Raw genomic sequence first — 26,043 nt, 5'->3', positions numbered from 1 at the left:
GACTGTCTTTTTTCCATTGAATATTTTTTCCTGTTTTGTCGAAGATTATTTGACCATAGAGTTGAGGGTCCATATCTGGGCTCTCCACTATGTTCCACTGGTCTATGTGTCTGTTTTTATGCCAGTACCACGCTGTCTTGGTGATCACAGCTTTGTAGTAAAGCTTGAAATTGGGTAACGTGATGCCGCCAGTTTTGTTTTTGTTTTTCAACATTTCCTTAGCAATTCGGGGTCTCTTCTGGCTCCATACAAATTCTCCTGAAGGCACAAACACCTGCCACAAGTCTGCGTGCAGAGAGACACCATCACTGCCCTCTATAGGCATTCTAGAGTAGGACAAGCTTGGTATATTGGTTCCTGCAGCTCTCTTTACATTTATGCCAGCGGACTCTGCCAGGTAGTATCAGGGAAAAAGAACTAGATGAAGTCGGATCCCTGCACTCAAGGAGCTATCTAGAGAAGGAACTAGACAGGAAAACAGTTTTTGAAGGAACAAGAAAATCACATTGCAAAGACGTGAAAGCAAACTGCTTGGGAGCTTAACCCGGAGGTGGAGAATTTCCATCTGGGGGGATGACAACCCAAAAGGCTTGATAAGGAAGAAATGTTCCAGGTGGTACTTAAATGTCATCTTGAAGGACCCTCTGGATACTAAAATATCCTTTAGACGCTGTGGGGCTGGGTGAGCTGTTGGAGTTTCCATCACCAGGCATGAGAGCTACCCTTCCCCCAGCCCCAACACACACCACACTCTTGCTCCTAATGTTGGAGAAAGAGGTGTTTTGCTGGTGTGGTGGGTTTTTATTTCGTCTAATTTATTTTTTTCTTTTAAATATTAGGTCGTTCTTATATGCTTTGGGAGAATGCTGTCAGTATTCTCTTCATAGCTGTCCTGTCCTAGGGTCTCCTACATAGGAGAGAGAGAACAAGCTCCTCTCTCTCCCTCCCTCTCTCTCTCTCACTACTTAGCAGCCTCCATGCCTCCATAACATGGGCCAGGAATTCTCCTCTGGGGGTAAGGCAAGGGCTGGGTGGTCAGTCAGTTGAGATGTAGGCCTTAATTCCTCTGTGAAGAGGGGGAAACCATGAGCAGCTTCCCTCTCCTTGCCTCTGCCTTGTGTGGTCTGAAACGGTACACTCCCCAAGCAACAAAATAATAGGTTTTCCCTGTCAGTGTTCAATTCCAATTTCCTGTCTGGCCATGTGCCACCCTGAGCCAGTCCTTAATAAGGTCCACATTTTAGAACCTACTTAAAGACTTAAAGCCCGTGTTGTGGGGGCTACGGAGAGTTTGGGAATTATTAAAAGAAATGGAGCTTTTCTTTAATTGTCTCCTGTTGAACCTGGACTCCTGACCCCTCCCCACGCAGTACTTTTGATGGGGAGGTCAACACTCCAGGAGCTGGGGATGGGATGGGACTGGGAGTTCCAGGAAAGCAGAGGAATTCTCAAGGAAGGAGACACAGATTCAATCTCGAAGCATCTCTCCATTTATTTAATCTCTCAAGGTTTCAATCAGCCAGCCCTTACCTGACTAACTCCAGAGACCAGAGAAAAATCATATTTCCTCTTGAGTGAATCATTTATATCCCATAGCCCTGCTGCTACCTCAGAGCCTTCCTCAAAGGCATCGACAGGCTTGAAGCATCCCCACTTCTTCTAGTTCTTTCTATCTCACACACCCCTCCCTGGACCACCCCACTCAGAATTTTCTACCCCTGTTAGTGCCTGGCATTGGGGCTGGAAGTGTGGGAGAAAGAAAGTTCCAAATCCACAGGCTTTGCCTGTGAGAATCTCATACCATGGGAAGATGACAGGTTGCGGGAAGGGATGGCTGTTCTCTCTTTGAGAAGCATTGGAAGGAGGAGAGGTAACTCTCCCAGTCCCACTCCCTGGGCAGTTATCCCTGCCACCCACCAAAAGACAGAAGCAAAGAAGGAGGGAAGGCATCTAGATCTTTCCACATGCTAGCACGGTAAGAGGGATTTTATGTAATGTAAGGTTACTTAATCTTCTCAACTATTATTCTCATTTTTCTAGTGAGGACAAAGAACTGACCCAGGGCCACACAGCTAGTAAGCAGCACAGGATTAATGACAGAGCATGCCTGAGTCCAAAGCCTATGGTCTTTCCACTTTACCTTGCTGATCAAGTGAGTGGAGGTTCGTTATACAAATATTAAATACTCGCCCCAGAGTCCTTGGGGCTATTTTCCCCAAAGCCAGATTACAGGCTTTGGGAAACCTCAGAGGAAGAGGGAAGGGGTGCTCTTGCTGGCTCCCCTGGAGAGCTGCCCAAATAGGTTCTTCTCTTCTCAGCATGCTGGGCCCTGCTGGCCTAGATACCGGAATAGGGGAGAGATGCTCCACTGGGGGACATACATGGAGCCCGCATGCTACACACCATGTCTTCCCAGGCCCCCACAGATGCATACAGGGGCAAATGGGGCTCCTCTCACTTGTTCCTGTGTTCCATCAAAACCCAGACCAGAGCTTTGCACGGCAGGCCAGCAGCAGACAGGAAGCCCCGCAGGCTTCTCCCTTCTATTTCGAAGTGCGCGTGTGTAGAATATTGATTTAATTCTCATATCCTCTGCACAAGTTATGTAAAGCAGGTGGTATGCTTCCTCTTCTTCTTCTTGTTTTGATTTTTTGTTGGTTGGTTTGTTTTTTTAACCAATGTAGTGGTTCTGTGATGAGCCCTCTGGGTCCCTTTCAGGAGGAAAGGATTCATTTTCCCACCTGCCAGGCTCTTGAGGATTGACTCAGCTGAAGAGAGCTTCTTGCCCAGGGTCGCACCCCTCCCACAGCAGCCCACAGCCAGGGACAGATTGACACAGGGATGGACCAGTGTAGACCAGGTCCATTCTCATATCCCTCCCACTCCAACATAGGGTCAGGGAGCCCTGTGTAGACTGTACAACAGAGCTCAACTTCTCTCTCTGCCCTCTCCTGCTTCCACCCATTCCTTCACCAGCTGATCCAAAGAACACCCCCTGAGAAACCTCCTGCCCATTAACCTCCAGTTCAGTGTCTTCCCCAGAGCACCTACCGCACCCCTGAGGCCTGGGCAGTGAGGTGGTTTCTGAGGTAACAGAAGGAGGCCCACATGGAGCATCGGGGGTCCTCTTTTTTGTGTTCCATTTTGCCACTAACAGGCTTTGTGAACTTGGAGAAGCCATTTGGCTCCAGGCCTCAGTGTCCCCATCTGTGCCAGGAGAAGAGTTTGGACAAGTTCTTAGTTCACTTGAAAGAACTTAAAAATGTGAGAACTGATTGCAACCCACAACTTCCACGTTCCTCTCACATCTCCCTCCCAGTCCTTGACTTCGTAGCAGGGGTCTGTGCATGGTTCCTGGGTCTCCTAAAGAGATGGCCTCCTGGGCCCAAGCTGAGAACTAAGGAAATCATTCTCCAGGATTTGCCCCTACCTTCTTTTCACTTTCTGTCAACAGAGAGCCTCACCAGATTGGGAGAGCTTCAATCTTCCAGCAAATTCCACCACCTGTCATTTCACTGGCCAAGGGGACCATGTCAAAGCCCACCGTCCCCCAGTTATCCGCAAGTCCGTTATCACCCTTTGCTCTATCTGACAAGGTGAAAGTGCAGGATGCCGAAAGAGGCAGGATGCTGTGCTGCATCATGTACGGATGCATTTATACCTGGGAGTGTGGGCTGTAGGTGTGGATCCCTGTGGTAACGAGACTCCATATGACAAGCACCAGATCTATGTCCCACTCCCCATGCCCTTCTCTGCAGTGCCCCTTACCCAGCTACCAAATTGCTCCAGCCCACAGACATTTCCAGCAGCCTGCAGAAATGGAACTGTTCTGCTTCTTGGTGTCCAGTCCCTGACCTAGGCTCCCACCATTCAGGACCCTTCTTCCCTGTCACATTAAGGGTCCATGGTTTCCTCATCCACTCCCCCTTTCCTCCAGGCCAGCTAGGCACTGGCCACACGACCTTTAGCCCTTGGCTTGTTTCTTACAACTTGAGCATGACCAACAGATTAGAGAATTAGACATGGTTGGCAACACCCCAAAAGCCCATATTGCAAATTGACCGTGCAAAATGATCAGCCTGCAAGCAGAACATCTGTGAGCGGCTCAGGATGACAGGCACCAGGACTTGGCAGGACTTCCTGAGAGCAGAGACTGGCCCCTCTGTAGACCTCATGTGGCTCCTTGCAGCCTTTGATTCTACAAGGCACAACTGAGACTTGGGGCACTGCTGGATCTCTTTCTCAGCACTTCTGCTCTTGGCCTCTAGGGGGATTGCAGTTGACTCCCTTGTGAGACCTGTGGTGCAAGTCCCATCTCGCTTATCAGACAGGGGTGTTTCAGAGGGCAGAAGAATCATATCAGACAAGGGCTTGCTGGGGGAAAAGGGTATGTCTCCCCTTCCAAACTGGGCTTGCCTGAGGACAGGATGCTCTGTCTCCCCCCCTCAGATTGGGTTCCCTGACAGCAGGGCTATGTCTCTCCCACAGAGAGCCCTCAGATTGGGGCTCCCTGAGGCAGGGCTGTGTCACCCCTCAGACTGGGCTCCCTGAGGGCAGGGCTGTGTCTCCCTTTCAGATTGGGGCTCCCTGAGGCAGGGCCGTGTCTCTCCCTCAGACTGGGGCTCCCTGAGGCAGGGCAGGATACTGGATATGAAGGTTTCTGTAGGGAAGCTAGACAGACAGGAGGACCCCTGTGGAGGGCACAGTCTTAACTGAGGAGATAAACTTGGGACACATACAAGCATGCCAATACTATGAAAGGTGAGTGTAGGTCCCATGTGTTGTGTGGCAAAGGGGTCCAAAGACATGACTGGGGTGGGAACAGTTAAGTAAACATTTTATCCCCAGTAAAATAGCCAAGCTTCTCCATGGAGATTGAAACCTGTTTATTTAGCTGAAACCAGAGCCATTGAATTCTATGTCTCACACTCTCCCTAACCTCCACCCCCCAACACACTTCCTCCTAATCCTAGGGATCCCATTTCCTACCATTTTGAGAACCTGGTCAGAGGCCCAGAAACACCCTTTCCAGACATCTTCCTGTGTCTCTCATTGGGAACCCTGAGGATTTCTTCCAAAGACGTTGGGATCATTCCCCCTTATTTTTTGTGGAAAAAACACACAGTGGGTCCTTCAGCGTGGAGATGGTCTTCAGTCAGGAGGAACCTGCAGGGCACGTATCCTCTGTGATGAAGCTGCAGGAGGAGATGAGCCCTTGAATTTGGCTTCCCTGCTGTTCTCAGGCTGTGGAGAGTGGCTCACCTCCGAGTGGCAGCCGGGTCTCACTGTCCCAGGGGAAGCCAGGCTGTCTGTCTCACCCTCTGTCCCATGAGCCCTCACTCTTGAAACCCTTCATGGAGCATGCTCACTTCCTGTCCACCCCCAGCAGTGTCCTCACAATATCTTCTCCTTCCCAGGCACCCACTTATTCCAGCTCTGTAGGTCACGCTCTCGTTAGCCTTCATTTCTGGACCAAATCACTTTTCATCATTTCCTAATTTCTCTTACAAGTTTTGTAAAAGTCAAGGTCCCTGTTAACAAACGATAAGGTCCGCTGGGGAAATGGTAGAAAAAGCCACCTGAAGAGTTAAGGTCTGTGCAGTGTCCTGTGCTGGTGACAGCAGGTTACAGCTACTTCCCTTGGGCCCAAAGGGGTGACGGGATGGAGTTTCTTCCAGAAAGGCAGACAGTGACCATAGGGAAAGGGCTGCCAACAGGGTCTGTGGCCTTTCGTGAGCCCCCGACCGCACTAACCTGGCAGGGAGGGATCCCAGGTAATAAAGATCTCGTCTCACTTTCCACCTGTTTTCCCATCTCCTGTGCATACTCCCCACTGACTGAACCTAACTGGAAGCCAGAAGGCAGGGCATCTGTGGACGCAGCCCCTTGCAGGTCAGCCTTTCCAGGGGCAGAGCAGGGTTGGTGGGGCAGAGAGCAGACCCGGACACCTAACGAAAGTGATGACGGCACGTTTATTCCTTCCAGTTCTTTCCTAGTTCTGGGATGCAGTGCGCTCTCTGGGGTCAGTCATTAAATGTATTCTTCTCTGAATGCTGACTGTAGCAGAACCTCCCCCATCTGCCAAGCCCTGTGGCAGACCTCGGTGCATAGAGATAAGACTCAAGTCCTGCTCTCCTGGAGCACAGAGCTATTTTCCTCCCATCAGAGGGCTCCAGCTGCACAGTTTGCTAAATGAGTAGAAGGGAAAATTAACTTATGGACTCAAACCTGCTAATCATAACCATCAAACCCAGATCAGCACTTTGCTACATGCTTTTCCATATGTTATTTCATTTACTCTTCCCCGTGACTTCATACTCACCATTTCCATCACCCTGCAGACGGAGAGGACACAGCTCAAAGAGGTTATGAGGTTTGCTCACGATCGCACAGCAAATAAGCAGCAGAAATCCAAAAGCAAAGAACGCTGTCTCCTCCGTATTGTCTCGGCCCCGCCATCTGCCGTTTATGGAGCCTGCTCCACTTTCTACCCTGCGCTATCATGATTTGGGATCAGGATTTACCTCTCAAGAGCCCCCTCCCAGGGCCACATGAGTGGCTGGCTTTGTGTGCCCCACCACGCCCAGAACACAGCATAGAGTCTGTCAGTACTCGTGAACTGAAGCTTTCAGCAATGAGACCCAAAATACTCCCAGACCCTGATGAGACCAGTCAGGGTAAACCTCAATTGAACTTGGCCTGAGAAATCAGGCATCCTGGGTTCTTGCTGGCATAAGACTTGCAAGTGGTCATATTTAGGCTAACATGTAGTAGGTAGGCTGAGAGCCCGATGGGTTCCAAAAATCATTCAGTAGTTCAGAGATCTCTCCATGCATATTTCATAGACAAGGAAAGCAGGTTCTATGAGCTTAAGCTTGAGGCCTGGCATCGGGCTCATGGTAGACTCGGCATTTGAACCCCTGACCTCTTTCTCAGGCCTTGGCTCTTTCCATGCTACCAGGCCTCCCCCTGGTGGTAGAGGATTCTTCCACTGATTTCCAAGTGACCCATTATAGTCTCCTACCTCCCAGCCCACACTCCGCTTCCCACCTTAACTGATTGTCCCTCTGCCCACTGGACTCTGGTAGGAGGAATCTTACTGGAGAAGGAGTCACAGCAAAGAATCAAGGATAAAACACCTGGAAAGGATTCTGTAGGAATTCCTTGAAGTATTTACTATCCTCCCATCCTCTTCTCTTTCTTTCTGCCAGATTTTCTGGTATTCTGGACACACACAAGTTCTCACAGCTCATGCCCTAGAGAGCAGGCCCTGGGACCGCACACGCGGCTGGCTCTTGAAAAGCACGGCTGTTCTGTCCCCTGATGGGCGAATAAACACAAAATGCTTCTGTTAAAAAACAAGTCCATTTCACATTTCATTTTGCTTGAGAAAATGGGAATTGCTGAGGAGATGCATGGAGGTCAAGCTCCCTTGGAATTTTGCATGGGGTCCCAGCTACTACCTGAACCAGCCAACTCCCATGGTCCTGCTGATTGCTTGGCAGTCACTCAGTTTTCTTCCCACGCCTGGCCTGAAGCACCCACAAACACATGCCCACTCATATCTACACACTATCTCTCTTTTACCTGCACTCCAGAGTCCCCAGAACACAATAGTCAAATGGAGGTGACTTGCTAAATCCTAGTACCTTGGCGCGGCCTCTAGACACCCATTTCTAATCACATCTTCGAACCTCAAGGAAGGCACAGCCATAAAAGAAGGGAAGCCATTCATTTATACTGTACAGAATTTCAATTTTTCTGAGGTTCCCACACAATCATCTTTTATGAGCTATAGTAAAACCACATGTTTATACAGTCTCTCTCCCTAAGTCCCAAACATTTTAGCAACATTATCTTATGTAACACCTGGGGTTTGAGAAACAGGGCCTGAACAGCCAGGCATCACTTATGCAAACAGTTTTGAATTTTCCAGATGTATCCATTTCCCTTTGAGTTAGCAAAAAGCTTATTTGGAAGACATTGCCTCTCCCCTGCCCACCACCGCCAATCTCTTTCCCTCCACCTGCAGGTAATATTTGCTTCTTAAAAGAATCTCTGCCTTTACAGTAACGTGGAAGAGATTTTTCTGATTTGTTTTGCAATTCCTGATGAATATCTTTGTCTACATCTCTGTTATAGAGCAGCAGGGTACTGCCTAAAATTAAATCATAAAGTCACTGCTTTCCTCCCTCCTACCCATGCTCAAAATTTGGGACCCACCATTAACTCTTTTGTGCTCTTCATGTCCTGTATTATTTTAGCTACCAGAACCCTTCACTAGTCATACAAAGTGGTTTCTGCATCCTCCTTTCATTTCTTATTGCTGCCATCCTGCTCAGACTTGCAAATTCACAGTTGGGCTATCTCACCTGGCTCTGGAGAAGTTGCCTGCTTTAATACATCTGGCACATTCTAGCCTCCTAAATCTTTGGATTCTCTCCTCTGCCAAAACACTGGCTCATGGCTGCCCTGTGTGTGTGTGTGTGTGTGTGTGTGTGTGTAAAGCCTTACCGGAAAACACAACCATGCCCATTTATTTACGTACTATCTATGGCTGCTTTTGGCTGAGTTCAAAGCCTCATTATTTACCATCTGGCCTTTGACAAAGTTTGCAGACCCCTGGTGTAGGGAGTAATGCCTGTATCCCGGAGGCACATGGGCCTCGTATGACCTGGCCTCTATCCACTAGCTTTCCCCACCTAGCCTCTGTACGTCCTCCACAACCCCATACGGTATCTGCCTAAGCTGGACAGACCCAGTGACACAGTCTCTGCAGCAAGGCCCGGCCTCCCTGCCTCCCTCTCCCAGGATTCAGGGCTTTTGTTTCTGGGTCCCACTGAACTCTGACATCTATTTCCCACAACTTCTGCTTGTATATGTGTTTCACCCTCCTTAGGCCACAAGTTCCTGGAGAGCATATGTTGTGTCTTAATCTTTTTTTTTTTTTTTTTTTTTTTTTTGGTATCTTAGAGCCAAGTGTTACACTTGAAATACAGTAGATGCTCAATGTATGTTGAATGACTGAATGAATGAGTGAAAAAACCACTGCCTAACTCCTCATCTTGTTCCTTCCCCTTTTTGTCTAGCCTCATAGTCCCTAACCCACCTCACTGATTCCGGCCCTAAGCTAATGTTGTCCTGTCCACTCCTTTCTGGGTTCTAGTCCCTTCTCCTTCAGAGGCAGCCCCTGCCCACTCCTGCCCACACTCCTCTGCTGCTCACCTCTGGTCAGTATGGCAGCCAGTGACCCTCCTACATCCCATCCTACTATGTGGTTTTATTGGGCATCTCTTGCCTGACTGGTATGGATAGTGAGCATGGCTGAGGACTCCTGCACCAGAATCTGGGCTCTGTCTTTTTCTTAGGTCAATTCTTCTTTGGCAAATCAGTACCTCAAATTTCTTTATCAGTAAAATGCAAGCGATTGGATGTATTTCACTAGCTGCTAATGATGTGGGAAACAGAGGCTGAAGAAAAATTATTAAATTTCCTTACCCACTGACAAGCCCTTAAAATAGGTTGAGTGACATTCCTCTAGGGACTCAACTGCCTCCACCTTAACACTTTGCTAAGGGCAAAGGGCAATCATAACCTGACTGACCCCTACCCCAACCAGGATCCTATAAGTCTACTTTAACAATTCCTTTGGAAACTTCATCTCTAAACCCTCCAAGATACATGTTGACAATCGTTCCCAAGCATATGGCCCACTGATGTACATCTAAAGGGTCTCACAGGGGCACCTGGGTGGCTCAGTGGGTTAAAACCTCTGCCTTTGGCTCAGGTCATGATCTCAGGGTCTTGGGATCAAGCCCCGCATCAGGCTCTCAACTCAGCGGGGAGCCTGCTTCCTCCTCTCTCTCTGCCTGCCTCTCTGCCTACTTGTGATCTCTGTCTGTCAAATAAATAAATAAAATCTTTTAAAAAAAGGGTCTCATAAAAGGTTTTATTACTGGTAATGAATAATCTTTTTTCCAACAATAACTAGCCCCTCAATGTCCTGGAAACCTTGCTTCCAAAATTCCTCAGAGACTTATGCCATCCCTACCCGCCTCTCTGAGTATATAATGGACCATTCTTCACAGCCCTGGGGCAACAGCTATTTCTGCCCATGGGTCCTGTCCCAGTGCTTTAATAAACCACCTTTTTGCACCAAAGATGTCTCAAGAATTCTTTCTTGGTCATCAGCTCCAGACCTCACCCCACTGAACCTCACCTATATTCTAGAACTCATCACTAAGAAGGTAACCTCATCACCATGACCCTGATGGATGCACGTATATTCATTCATTCAACAAATATTTATTGATTGTGCCTGAGCGACTAGTCAGTGATGGGATGAAAACCAAAAAACAACAAGAGAACAAAACCAAAACTTAACAAATAATAAAACTAAGACCCCCATAAATCCCTTCCCTCATGGGGCTTATTTTCTTACTGAGGAGACAGACAAGTACAGTACTTAGAAGGGAGAGGTTCTTGGAGACTGATGGAGCAGGAGAGGGTAGAGATTACAGTAGTCTCAGAGGCAGGTTATTTGAAAGGTTATCCACCTGAATCAGAGATGTCTTTTCCTATAACCCCTAGGAATCCCCAAGTCCTGTTTTATCATGTTAGTCAGTGGGGGCAAGCACTTAATCAAAATACTCATGGAATGAAAAAGGAAAGAAGGAGGGAAGGAGAAAGCAGTGTCCTTCAACATTCCTCACCAAGTACTTTCCAGACATTTCTAATTCCAGCCAGGGAAGGCCATCCACATTCAAAGCATTTTTTCAGGGGTATTAGTTGGGCAGTAGTGGTAGTGTGAGATGATCAGTGAGGGAGAGGCTGAATTTGGAGAAACCAGATGTGAGGAGGGTTATCCAAACACCCAGAGAGGGGCTTGGTGAGATTACATTTCATGGGAAAATTTGGAGACTAGATCCAAGGTCCCTCAGAATGAAGCTGGGATTTCATTAATTCTCACCTGATACCATAGTTACAGGGAGAATTCTGGATATGACAAGCGGTGGCAGGTGGTAAAGGACGAGTGGGAAGGCAAGAGACCAAGCTTAGGTTTCTGGACATTTCTTCTATCTATGACTATCCTTTCTTCCCCACCCCAAGCCCTTCTCCAGAGTGAGTCTGATCCTTACACTGAGTCCATCCCTCACACACCAAACTCTCCTGTGAACCCTGTGCCCAGAACCCAGTCTGACCCTGCTCCTTTATTCCCTCAAAAAGTAATTACTCCCGAGTGTGAGGTCCAGGTTCTTCAGTCCTCCAAGACACACAAAAATCAGGGGAAAAAAGACACACGTGTGCATCAGTAGGCCATAACCTATTTGAAGCTGCTCCATAAAGTGGAAGGAACCAGACGGACCCAAGGTCAAATCCCAGCTGTGAGAATCTACAGTTCTGTGACATTAGGAAGGCAAATATTGTGTCTTCTCTCAATTTTCTGATATATAATATTAAAGGATACTTTCTTAAACGTAAGATTATGACTCTTATATAAACATAAAATGACTATGTGTCAATGATATTATTTATCCTATTTAACTCATTAGCTAATGAGGGAGCCACTAAGATAGAACAACTGGTTGAAGGGAGAATTCAAGGGTGATCAGGAACAGTGAACTAAATTTACAAAGATTGACAAAACTGGTCAATAACCTTTGGGTAATAATCAGCTGCATCTCCACCAAACACACTCATTTGCATTTCTAAGGCCAAGATCATTTGCATTACTATCAGTTTTCTAGGACTTACAGATTGTAAATAGCTCAAAGACAATGAAATGCACAGACCCCACAGAATCAGATAAGCTGGCAGATTGCACTCCAGAGAACACCCAACAGTCATCTTTTCATTGTTGTTGGTTTTTTCCTTCCCCCATTTTAGCCTTTCACAGATTTTTCCCAACAGAAATATGGTGATGTTACTTGAGGTAATATACTTAAAACTCCCAGCACAGTTCCTGGCACATCATGGGGCGCTCTGTGTCTGGAAATTTCCTTCCCTGTCTTTCCGTCTAATAAAATCTCAAGGGAAGAATTCCTCAGAGGCAAATATGGCTAGAGAAATGTATAACAAGGGTTCCAGGATTCAGAGGTGAAATTTCTTGCCTCTGGCTGAGAGTCTTTCTGATAGAAGGGGATGGGTCACCTCAGATCTGTCCCTGGTAGCATTTACCCCAGGAAGGATAGCCAGGATGCCTGTGCTGGATTTTTGCTCTCATTTTATAACACATACACCTGCAGCCACTCCCGTATCTCATGTGTGACTCACAACTCAGTGAGGTGGACTGTCCAGTATCAGAGTCATTCTTATTTTACGGAAGAAGAAAGTGATCCAAGGATTAAATAGCTTTGCTCAACTTCATGGCTGATAGGCAGCGTCAGTCCTGAACAGAATCCCATGTTTCAGAAGACGTTGGGAAAAGGATATACATCCAAGACCTTTCCCTCTCCTGAAGGCCTGAGTTTATTGCTTTCTCTCTGTGTTAGAAATCTCTGAATCAAACTCAGCTTTTCTGGAACAGACGGGTTTAAGCAAGTATTAAGTTTTACATTACAGATTATTAATCTGTTGCAGTGATTTTTATCAGCCTGTGAAATAACTATGTAATGTAATGTTCCCAACTCCCTCTCCAAACCAAACCCACAAGCATTCCGTGGATGCTGGTGTCGCTGGGTTCAGGCCCCCTGAATGCACGCACGGGGGGGGGGGGGGCAGTCCCAGGGGACGGCTCTGTGGGGGTACAGTTTCCTCCTGCAGACAGAACCTACGCCAGACAAAGGACAGAGCTGGGACAGTTGTTTGCAATAACACAGTCCCCACCCCAGCCCCTGAACTCTCCCCCATGCCAGAATCGGAGTCCTTCTCCTCCAAGAGCCCCTGGCTGTGACCTGCCCTTTACCCTTTAGAGCAGAGGGTCCCAGACTCTGCAAACTCCCAGCAGTAGGCTCCTAATAAAGGTTTCTGCTTTTGACCTCTTGCTCCTCTTCAGCCCTAGCCAGTTCACGGGGAGTCACATCATGGCACTTGCTGCTCAGAAAAATCCAGTGGCTTCCTGTTGCAAATGGAGTTTTCTGGTACAGACTGAGCGTGGCAATTTAGTGTGCAGGATGTGTAGTAGGGAATGCCTTCGGGATGGACAACTTCAGGGAGGGAAGATTGAGTGGAGAGAGGACTTAATGCTGCAATGCAATTTCAACCCGTGACAGCTTCAGCCGTCCCCAGGAGGCTTCTGGACAACTCTCTTCAGGAACTTGCCGTATTTCCGTATCCTCCTCCTGCTGCTTCCACCTCCTCAATCACAAGAAGAAAAGATACAGATACAAGGGTCCTCCCTCTGCTGATTTCCTTTCTTCTCATTACCCCAGGCCTCTGTCACACTACAGACAGGACAATGTGACTGCTGTCTCATTAATTCTCTGATTTCATGTCTCCATGTCAATTAAATGTTTCCATATTCCTATCCCACAGCTTGAGGAACAATATTAGTTTAATGTATTAAAAGGAAAGTAATTAAATATTTGTTCTAGGGTAATTGTATATAAATTGCATGACAATTGAGCTGGTGATGTAATTAGTGAATCTTAATTAGAGGCCCCTTTATAATCAATATTTAATTTACTAACAACTGTTTTGGCTTAAGAGCAAATTAAAGGCTTGTCATTGGTTTTCCACACCCATTTCAGGCAGAGCCAGTGACTTACTGGCTCAGTAGTGAAGACTTCTCTGCTGTTGGCTGGCTCTGTGATCTCCAGGAAATCTTGGGCCCTCTTCGGAACTCAATTTTATTATCTACAAAATGGGAACATTGCAAAGACTAGGACTAACAGCTTAAAGTGCGTTAAGCATCTCCTGCTACTAAGCATACTACTACTAGAACAGTTGGAAACTGGAAAGCTGCACCCAGGAGCAGCTCATTATACGTGGGCAACTCATTTAGGCCCCAAACAACCCTGTAATTAGGTGCTATTTTTATCGCCTGCATTTTGCAGAAGAGGAAACTGAATCACAGAATAGTTTTTTCATGGGGGAGAAAAAGAGAGATTTGGCTCCGGAGCCCATCCTGCCATCAGGTAAGGCCTACTACCTCTCATTACAAAGTCTAGCTTCTCCTTCTGCTTTGGCTCAAACGGACTGTGTACCCCGATCCTCCCAGCACCCAAGTCCTTCTAGTTCATTGTCATTATTTCTCCCTCTCAGGCAAAAGCCTGCTCTATAGCTGAATTCTTGGCTTTGGTCTTTTCTGATTTGTTACCAAAGATAGTGAGAAAGTGAGAAAGGATTTCAGTCTAAAATGGAACCAGAGGCTATGAAATGGAGACTCTCGGGCATGCACCCTCAGAAGAATGGAACTTAAGAACTTAAGAGTCTCATTTCCTGTAAATGCCTGATTTATAGAAGATGGAGATTCCTTTCTCTTTTTTCTCTTTTTTTTTCTTTTGAAGATTTTATTTATTTATTTGACAGTCAGAAATCACAAGTAGGCAGAGAGGCAGGCAGAGAGAGGAAGGGAAGCAGGCTTCCCAATGAGAAGGGAGCCCGATGTGGGGCTCGATCCCAGGACCCCGGGATCATGACCTGAGCTGAAGGCAGAGGCTTTAACCCACTGAGCCACCCAGGCGCCCCGGAGATTCCTTTCTTGACCAATGAGCATGAATCAAGAATCCCTCCCCAAGTCAAGTAACTGCTGGATTCTGGCTGAACTTCCCCCTTTTTACTCCTTGCCCATAAACACAGCCCTCTCCAAACCCTAAAAAAGACTTACTTGCTTGGGACAACTGGGTGGCTCAGTGGGTTAAGCATTCGACTCTTGGTTTCAGCTCAGGTGATGATCTAAGGGTTGTGGGATCAAGCCCTGTGTCAGTCTCTATGCTTAGCAGGGAGTCTGCTTGAGATTTTCTCTTCCTTTACTTCTGCCCTCCCCTTCTCCACTCTTCCTCTCTGTTTCTCTAAAAAAAAAAAAAAAAAGGCTTACTTTCTTATAGCTTCCTAAAGCACATGTTTCCTGAATTTCAGTTCCATTGATTTTCCTGAATAAACTCAATTTCTGGTAATTTGAGCTTGCTTCAGTTTGCCCCTTTCTTCAGGGCGACCCCAGTAACATCCTGCCTCACCAACTCCCATTGCCTCCCTGTATCACTTAGGATGGGCTAGAGTGCACCATGGCGACAGCCTCAAATCTAAATGGCTTACAGCAGAGGTTAATTTCTCACTCATGTTCCATGTCCAGTGTGGGAATTGTAAACGAGTATTCTGCCTTATTTTCTGGACTTCCAACTGTCCATTTATGGCTCTGCTCTAGGCCTTGTTGCCTCTAGAACCCAGGCTGACAGGATTCCAATGTCATCAGACCCAAAAAGGGAAAAGAGAAATAGCAGATAAAGAGCTAGTTCTTAAAGATTCTGCTCAGAGGTACTAGAACACATGAAACTCTAGCTCCCGTGTTATGGCTAAAGCAAGCCACACAGCAACCCCAGAGTTCAACAGAATGGGATTTCTATCCTGCACTTCCTCCACTTTGCACCCTTGCTTTCTGCCTTGAGATAAGTCTTCATTGCTCTGCCCCTGCACTCCTGAGTGCTGCTCCTGGGCATAAAATGCCTTCTTATTGGAATGCTGTCTGGAAGGGCTTGGGAAATAGCCCATTGTGAATACCTGCAGTCCAGAAAATAGAGGAAAATATTTATTTACGATTCATAGCATCTCCCTACATGATATCTCAATGTCTTTCTCAGCTGGTCTCCTTCCTTTTCTGCCTCCTTCCTGCCCCCAAATTCCTGACTCCATTCCTCCAGTGCCTGCATAACTAAGGCTAGGAAAATGTCCCCAGTTATTTCTTGTAAGTGTTACAGTCCCCTTTGTGAACTGACTCTGAGCTCCATTTTTACCTCTCTGTGTCCCTCTCCCTATCTTAAATGGGAGAAATGAGAGGCAGAAGAGCAGGAGGCAGAAGGTTTCTGTTCTTGCCCCAGCTTAGCCACTAATACTGTCAGCATCACCAGGGGTAATTTTAGTCTGCTTTGCCTGCTGCCTTATCCCAGCACCCTGCCTGGCACGTGGTAGGCACTCAATTTTTGTTTGTAGAGTAAATATTTATTTATTCATCCGAATGAATGGATGGTTGGAATTCCCTCAAAAAGGTTCTCCAAGGACCCTCCCAATTCTGAGTTTCCCTGATGCTATATGATTCTATAAGATTCCCACTCCCAGATTGTCTTTTGGGACTGACAGGGCAGAGATACCAAACCAAAGAGCAATAAATGTGCAAGTGATTTTATACCTAATTGACAAACTAAATGTAGATAAATCACTAGAACCAGATGGTACTTGCCTGAGAGTACTGAAGGAACTCAAGGGTGAAATTGGAGAATTGTTGGCCACAATGTGTAAGTGCTCGTTACGAAGGGATGTGGTGCCAGAGACCTAGAGAGGGTGCTTGTGCTGCCGCAGAGGATCCTGGGAACTGTTGAACAATGATACTGACCATGAAACCAGGCAGGTTATCCACACTAACAATAGAGAGTATCATCATTAGCCAAAGCTACATGGCAGCATAGAAGGCTACTTGGTTCTATAAGGGGAAATCTTTCCTGGCTAAATCTAGAATTATGTGTGGAGACACATATGGATAGTGGCAAAGGGCAGCCAGTGGAGGAAAGGATTCTGGCTTTCAGAATTAAATGCTAAAGTCAAAAAGAAAAAAGAAAAACAGACTCATCCAAGATCAGATGTCTTAGAAAAAAAACCTGATTTAAGATAGGAAACTGTATGGAACTACTAATGATTTATAATTTCATAGGTTTTTCAACCTTTGAAAGATACTCTGGAAACACTGATCTTTATAACAGCCTTATGAAATTGGTAGAACATTTTTTATTAGCTGTCATTTGAGAAGTGACACAGAAAATAAATGACTTGTCCGAGTCACACAGTCAATCGGTAGAAAGTCTTACAACCAGAATGCAGGTTTCTTAAATCCCAAGTACGTGTTTTCTTTTAAACAAGATATTTTAGAGCTCAATACCCACAGATTATTCTTATTTATCACGAGGAAGCAGATGTACGAGTTTTCCATTGATTAATGTTATATGACAAATAACCTCAGAAACTTAGTGGCGTACAACAACAGGCATCCATTGCTTTTGTAATAAATGGAGTCAGCTGTGGGTAGGCTGCTTCATTCACATGTCTGGGAGTCAGCTGGTGGTCAATTAGGTGACGATCAGCTGATTCAGCTCGCTCTATGTATTTCTCACCTTTCTTCTAGGACCAGCAGGTTTGCCTGGGCGTGGTCTCAAAGACTCAAGAACAAATGGGGGAGTACACAGGCTTCTTAGGGCCTAGGCTTGGATTTGGCATACCATCCATCCTGTCTTATTTCCTAGACCAAGCCATGCCACATGGCCAATCCCAGAGTCAAGGGGTAGATCAGGTTATCCTGCCCATGGTGGGAGATCCCTACAATACCCCCTGGCAAAGGATGAAAACTTGGGGTTATTATCACACTCAACCATGGAAGGCAATTCCAGTATCATTTCTGAGTTTGTAAATGACTAAGCTATGCATGAGAGTTAAATGTCAAGCCAACAGAGTGAAATACTCTGCAGGATTTGGGCCCTGGGGAGAAAAAGGACTGAAAACTTTAATTTAGGATTGGGGTCTGCTGAAAGTGACAGAACAAACTTGCACAACTCGCATAAACAAGATGGACTCTTGATTGTGTCTCACGTAAGCATGGAGGTGAGCACGCTCATGCTGATGTAGTCACCCAACTTCATAACGTTTTTAAACTCCTGTGGGTCTTTGTCACATCATCCTTAGGGTGAGGGATACCGGTACAAAGATGCTTCCTTCTCTACAGGGTTGCCTGCCATTTGAAACGGACGAAGCAGCCAGAAAATGCCTGTCTCATCGCCACTTTCCAAACCTCACATGAATGCACATAGTGTGTGCGTGCAGCAGGGGCTATGGGGACCAAATTTGCATCCAGAATCCTAGCTGCAAGGGAGCCTAGGAAACATAGTTCTAAGCTTCTAGCCTTTGCAGTAAAGGAAAACACTAGAAGTTGAGAATGAATGTTAAGGGCCAATGGTCTGTATACGCCAGACTTTGTAAAAAAAAAGGAGAACTTCCAAGAGGAGAAAAACGTATTTCAAAGGATGGGCTTATAAAAGAGTATCATAGTGCTGAAGACTGGATGTTTGTGTCCCCTCAGAGTTCACATGTGGAGCCCTAACCCCCAGCATGATGATATCAGGAAGTGGGACTTTGGGGAGGTGATTACATCGTTAGTGCAGAGCCCTCATAAATGGGATTGGTGCTTTTATAAAAAGAGTCTCCAAAGGGGAACCCTCTTACACTGTTGGTGGGAATGCAAGTTAGTGCAGCCACTTTGGAGAACAGTGTGGAGATTCCTGAAGAAATTAAAAATAGAGCTTCCCTATGACCCAGCAATTGCACTGCTCGGTATTTACCCCAAAGATACAGATGTAGTGAAAAGAAGGGCTATATGTACCCCAATGTTTATTGCAGCAATGGCTACGGTCGCCAAACTGTGGAAAGAACCAAGAGGCCCTTCAATGGATGAATGGATAAGGAAGATGTGGTCCATATACACAATGGAGTATTATGCCTCCATCAGAAAGGACGAATACCCAACTTTTGTAGCAACATGGACAGGACTGGAAGAAATTATGCTGAGCAAAATAAGTCAAGCAGAGAGAGTCAAGTATCATATGGTCTCACTTATTTGTGGAGCATAACAAATAACATGGAGGACATGGGGAGATGGAGAGGAGAGGGAGTTGAGGGAAACTGGAAGGGGAGATGAACCATGAGAGACTATGGACTCTGAAAAACAACCAGAGGGTTATGAAGGGGCGGCAGGGGGGGGTGGTGGGAGGTTGAGGAACCAGGTGGTGGGTAATAGGGAGGGCACGTACTGCATGGAGCACTGGGTGTGATGCCAAAACAATGAACACTGTTATGCTGTAAATAAGCAAATAAAAATAAATAAATAAATTTTAAAAAAAAAAGAGTCTCCAAAGAGCTCTCTCATCCCTTCCACCATGGGATGGTGGAAAAAAAGAGGAGATGGTCATCTGTGCATCAGGAAGCTCTCTACAAATACCAAATCCTATCGACACCTTGATATTGGACTTCTGACTCCAAAACTTCAATGTTTGTTGTTTATGAGACACCCAGGCTATGGAATTTTTGTTATAGCAATGCTTAGGGACTAAGATGCATACGTCTGAAACATCATGGCCCCTTGGCAAGACTGTAAAGTGTCCAGGGTTCAAACAGCTATTTTGTTCTCTGCCCCTCTGTCTCCTCACCTCAGCTCCTTGTTGGAAAGATTGGCATTAGACCTTGTCCCCTTGAGAAGTGGGGAAGGGGAGAGTATGGATCTCTTGTGGGCAAGTCACCTATCATTCTTGCCTTGGAAGACCAGGGTGGGAGCTGATAGGACTGGGGAGATGAACAAGTGGTTCCAGTGAGTCACCATGATCTTTTCTAACTCACCCACGTGGGGCTCTCTGCACCTCAGAGAGGCACAAATAAATATAGAGGCACATACATTATTAAGTGTAATTACATTGTTACTTATAGGTTCAATTAAATACTCTGGACATTTTTATAACATAATTTGAGGTGTGATGCGTGCAGCAACAGCATTAACCTTTAATCATAGTTCTTTCCCTTCCAAATGTTGTAATGACCCCATTAATTAGTAATGAAATGATTAAATAGGAATAGAAGCCATCAGATCATGATTCTTCTCACGGAGTCCTCTCCCTAGATTTAAATAAGGCCTTCTGACCTTCCTCCCCCAAAGAAAACACATCTCAGGATGGGTGAAAGGGAGATGTTGAATTTTATGCAGCCTTTTCTCTCCCAGAGGCACAGAGTAGAAAAGTGGATAAGACAAACATTGTGTAATTAGGGATATTCAGTGCTCACTCTTGGGATGTTTATTTGCTTCTTTGTTTATTTGATAATTGTCCCTTCTCAGCATAAGATTTGGGGATGGAGAGTGGTGTGAGTGATGCAGTTTGGAGCAGCACTAGGGCTTTAATGAAAGTAGCTCAGTCCTGATTATTTCCTTCTACTCACTGCTTTCACCCACCTTCCAGTTCCCTCCCAGAGGCTCAATGGACTTCAGAGAATCCATTTGCCATCCTGTGCTTGAGTTGTCTGAGGTCCACACACTTATGTGTCCATACCGTCCAGTCATCCACCCACTTTCTCCTGTGGGTCCATCCTGGTTTACTGGCTAACATTTTGTGTCAGGAATTATGGGAAACACTGAGGAGATGAAAGCAAAGATTGTTGCCCTTGGAAAACCCTGTCAAACTCAGTCATAAACTGACCGTTGCAATCACGTATTAATAATAATGATGATAGAAAACATGGTCTAGGGTAGTTCAGAGGAAGGACACCTGATTCAGTCTAAGGTGTCATGGAGGGCTTCCTGGAGAAGGTGACATCTAAGTTGAGTCTTTTATGATAAATGAAGCTAACATATGAAGAAACAGGCAAGGGTAAGTATTCCAAGCGTGGGATATATCACGAGTAAGCTCCTGTTCCCCCTCTGTACTTTAATCCAGTAAATACCCCATAAACTTCCCCATACCATATAGAATTCATGCAAATCATTCCCACCCTGCCCCAGTTCCTAGGCCCTACTCTAGTTCCTAACATTTGGGTCTGGCATTGATTTAGCATCTTACTCTGGCTCCTGTGGACATAGAGGTTGTATCAGGCTCTCTGGTCTAGGAACTCACGGTTATCTTCATTGACTCCCTGCAAGGTTCTCTACACCAGTTTCCTGCCCTTAGCTTCCTGTGCAGCATACCTTCTCAACCCGCCCCCCCTTAGCTCCATCCACCACTTTGCACAGCCAGCTATTTCCAATTTGAAGAAAAAATTAGAAAAACACCACCATATGTCTAAACACACACACACACACACACACACACACACACACACACACACACACACACACACACATTGTGCTCTGGGCCTATCCAGCCACCCAGCTGCCCTCACCTACACTTTCTTCGAATCCTAAGCCCAATATATCTCTGGCATCCACCTTCCTCTCACTTCTTTAGGCCTGATCAGACACACAGAGTATTTCTGATTTTAACTAAAACAAAAATTCAGCTGCTTTAACTGAGAAACCAAATAATAACAGCTTAAATAACATAGAAGTTCTTTTTCTCTCCCATAGAGGTCTCAGTGACTCGTCTAGTACTGGCAGGGTGGTTCCATAATCATTAGAGGCCCAGACTCCTTTTATCTTCTTGCTCTGTCAGCTTCTGTGTGCAGCACCCATCTCATGGCCACAACAGCTGCCCCAGCTCTGTCCTCTCAGGGAATGCAGGGCCATTCCATTTAAAGACTTTATTTATAATTCGTTCACATCACTTTTGCTCACACACACCAACACTTAGTCATAAAATGCATGGGAGGCTGGGAAATGAATTCTGGTGGCTATGCATGCCCACCTATCCATTTTAGGTAAGAAAGGCATATAGGTTTGGGGAGACAAGTAGTAAACCCTGCCATAATCTTTATAAATCTGCAAGTGTGGGTCTCCCCAGATTTATTAGGATGCCAGGAGGCCTGATAATCTTCTGGCTGTAACAGCCTCTCGGCCCCTCTTCTTGTCTTCAATTCCACATTTATTCAAAATATACTGAGTAGCTACTAAGTGGTAAGCCCCAGGGCTTTGTAAAACAATTAACTAACTCATTGCTAAAAGGAGAGACAAGTTGTGGATATAACTAATCGTAATATTTGTTTAAAAATGAGAAGCTTCATAAAAAAGCACTGATACAGAGCTTCAGAAATTCAGGGCATGGAGAGTTCTTTCTTGAAGGATGGGGGTGACTTCATGAGGAGGTAGTGTTTGAGCTGGACCTTAGAGGTCAAGTATGATTTCCAGACTCAAAATGGTGTGAGCAACACTTCATTTTTCTTGATAGAGCATTTATAGGAAGGCTGCAAGGAGCTCATATTTCTGGTAGTTGAGAAACCAGGCACATCAGGGAGAGGAAAGGAGGGCCTCCCCACCTGGTTCTGGTGACCAGAGTAAAGCTGTCCCTTACTGAAGGAGTTTGGGAGAATTGCAGAATTCAGGCTATATCCCAAGCTATGCTCTAAAAGGCATATAGTCAAAGGCCCTGAACTGAAGGTTTTTATAATCATTAGGGTTTAAAATGGCAATTGGGAACATCAATAATGGTTCACCATTATTCATTGTTATTGTTGAGAAACAGGAACTGTTTTAAGTGCTTAGAAATGGTTTTAACTATGCAGGGAAAGAAGAGATTCTTCTAGGTTGATGTGATTAGAGAGATGGAATTTTAGATGATTCTTGAAAGATGGGTAATCTTTTGCAAGGTGGAAAGGAGCTTATGAGGAATTCCAGGGAAAAGCCTGATGGGCAGGGAGGGATATTGTATCTCCAGGAGACACTGGTATCTTAGTTTGGATTCCCCAAAAGACTAAGGGTTTGTGTGTAAGTAGTTTACATGGAAGTGATCTCAGAGAACAAGAGGGACCAGGGAAATGAATCTGGAAAGGAGGGAGCACCAGCTAAGGATGGGCTTCAGAGTTGCTCTGTTACCAGTGCCCTCCCCATGTGTACCTCATCCAGGGCACCTCAGGCTGCATAGCAGATGAAAGAGACTTTTGACTCCCAACTCTACTGGTTAAGGGCGTTAACTGCCAGGTGAGCCTGTGGGAGTGTTCACTGGGCTCCTGCAGGTGTCCCATGCTTCCTGGGTATCAGAAAAGTCCCAAGGCAGGAATTCAAGGTGCGCAATGCAGGCTAAGGTGAGGTGCTGTTAGAGAACACAAAACACCTGCTCTGAGCCTGTGTGGGGCTAGGGGAAGAAGAAGGGCCAACAGGATGGCAAGTGGTACCCAAGAGAGGTCCCATTCAGGAAGCTTGAGACATTCTGCCATAGTAAACGCATCTCAAGTAGCCACAGATACCGGCAGGGAATTCAGTGTGTACAGGTAGTGGGAGCAGGAAAAGAGGAAATAAGAGAGGGGATGAGAGGGAGAGGATATGCACACGATGTGCTGACTTATAGTAAACACTTCTGATGAGGAGGCTGCAGTGTGTGATTGTGGGGATGAGAAAGGAGAAATGCTGGGGGCTCTGTTCCTTCTGAGCACATGCCCAGAGAGCAGTGGAGCCCTGATGGAGCAGACAAGGCAGGGATAGAGTAAAAAGCCAGTAGAAGAACTGGAAAGTGGGTAAACATGTAGGGTTTCGTGATATGAAGAAGGTCAGGTCCATTTCTGGGACTCAGCTTTCTCATTCAAGAGAGGTTGGACCCATGCTTTCATCCTTCAAAACTATTAACATAAATTCTTTGAAGTTCCTGGAGCCAATACAATTAGGAAGCATAAGCCTTGGACAGCATTCAGTAAGCCATAAATCTTGAACAGATCCTTATATGAAATTACATTAACATGATGGGCAATGTGGTAGGGAAGGGTCTACTTGGCAGGAATAATATTCCATACTAAATCTTGGAGTTGAAGAAGGAATAAGATGACCTGTTAGTAAGGGGTTTAACAGTGATGGCACATTTACTGTGGTCCAAGCCCTGTTTTAGTCATTTAAATGAGTTCATGTACTTAATCCTTACTGCAATCACAATAGTAAGATGCATCTGGAAGGTGTGCCTGAGGGGAGGGCAGCTTGGAAAAGTGAAAGAATTGGATATTGTCCTGGATCAGTGCCAGAGAGTCAATGGGCAACTTGTTTCTTACCTCTGGGACTATTTCCTAATGTGCAAGAGACATATAGGTGCACTAGCTCTTCAGATTAGTGATCCTATTCAGAAAATTGTTGGAGGAGGTAATCAAAAGGATATGACCACTGGTTGACTCTAGAGCTGGATCCAGGCGATCAGGGGCTCTTCAGTCCCTCCCCAACCTTGGAATGTACATTCTGCCTACCATTGACACAGTGGGAGCTGTTCCAAGGATACAACCTGGAGAAAGTAAGATGCTGTTGAAACCATCTGGAAGGTATATGGGACTAAACTTAGTAAAGGCTTTTATATAAACTTTTAAGACTTGGTTGGTGGGTATAGAGATCTACTCATCTTGCAGCTACCCAAGACAAACCTCATATGTAAGTTTCCTTCCCTATTAAACCTGCCACTTGGTTTGCCTCTTCCTTTCAGTATTCCCTTGCTCTCTATATACAAAGACAGTTTGTGAGCCAACAAAACATTTTCATAGTGGCCAGCCCATAATGGGTACTCAGTGATATATCTGAGACATAGGCTTTGGTTATAAATATGAAAGCTCCAGGACATTTCAATATTTGGAAGTAAGAAGAAGAAATGTTTGAAATCAGCACCATTCTGGACTCAAAAACTATGGTTTACCCATAGTATTGTATTTCATCAAACAAGTATCTGGGCGGGGGACTTGCCAAGGTAATTCAGTTGGTTAAGCATCAGACTCTTTTTTTTCCTTCATTTTTAAAAACCTTTTTAAAAAAACATATAAGGTATTATTTGCCCCAGAGTACAGGTCTGTGAATCATCAGGTTTACACATTTCAGAGTACTCACCATAGCACATACCCTCCCCAGTGTCCATAACTCACCTTAACCCTACCCCCTGCCCCCCAGTAATCCTCAATTTGTTTCATGAGATTAAGAGTCTTATGGTTTGTGTCCCTCCCCATACCATCTTGTTTCATTTTTTTCCCTCCCTACCCCCCATCACTCCCTACCCTGCCTCTCAGTTCCTTATATCAGAGAGATCATATGATAAGTATTTCTCTGATTGACTTATTTTGCTTAACATAATACCCTTTAGTTCTATCCATTGCAAATGGCAAGATTTCATTTCTCTTGATGGCTACATAGTATTCCATTGTGTGTGTGTATGTATATATATATATATATATATATATATATATATATATATATATACCACATCTTCTTTATTCATCTGTTGATGGACATCTAGGTTCTTTCCATAGTTTGACTATTGTGGACATTGCTGCTATAAACATTTGGGTGCATGTGCCCCTTCGGATCACTACATTTGTGTCTTTAGGGTAAATACCCAGTAGTGTGATTGCTGGGTCATAGGGTAGCTCTATTTTCAACTTTTTGAGGAAGCTCCATACTGTTTTCCAGAGTGGCTGCATCAGTTTGCATTCCCACCAACAGTGTAGGAGTCGATCTCCTCTCCCCCTTTCTCCACATCCTCACCAACAACTGTTTCCCGCCTTGTTAACTTTAGCCCTTCTGACTGGTGTGAGATGATATCTCACTGTGGTTTTGATTTGTATTTCCCTGATGCCAAGTGATGTTGAGCACTTCTTTGTGTGTCTTTTGGCCATTTTGATGTCTTCTTTGCTGAAATATCTGTTCATGTCTTCTGCCCATTTCTTGATTGTTCTTTGGGTGTTGAGTTTGATAAGTTCTTTATAAATTTTGGATACTAGCCCTTTATCTGATAGGTCATTTGTGAATATCTTCTCTCATTCTTTCAGTTGTCTTTTGGTTTTGTTGACTGTTTCCTTTGCCGTGAAAAAGTTTTTGATCCTGATGAAGTCCCAATAGTTCATTTTTGCCCTTGCTTCCCTTGCCTTTGCCAATGTTTCTAGGAAGAAGTTGCTGTGGCTGAAGTTGAACATGTTGCTGCCTGTGATTTTCTCAAGGATTCTGGTGGGTTCTTTTCTCATTGAGGTCTTTCATCCATTTGGAGTCTATTTTTGTGTGTGGTGTAAGGAAATGGTCTAGTTTCATTTTTCTGCATGTGCTGTCCAATTATCCCAACACTATTTGTTGAAGAGACTGTCTTTTTTCCATTGGACATTCTTTCCTGCTTTGTTGAAGATTAGTTGACCATAGGATTGAGGGTCCATTTCTGTGCTCTCTATTCCATTCCATTGATCTTTGTGTCTATTTTTGTCTGAGTATCATACTGTCTTGATGATGACAGCTTTGTAATAGAGATTGAAGTCTGGAATTGTGATGCTGCTGAC

The sequence above is a fragment of the Meles meles genome, chromosome 5 (genome assembly GCF_922984935.1).
Source record: "Meles meles chromosome 5, mMelMel3.1 paternal haplotype, whole genome shotgun sequence".
Classification (NCBI taxonomy): Eukaryota; Metazoa; Chordata; class Mammalia; order Carnivora; family Mustelidae; genus Meles; species Meles meles.
This window is presented reverse-complemented; position numbering follows the sequence as displayed.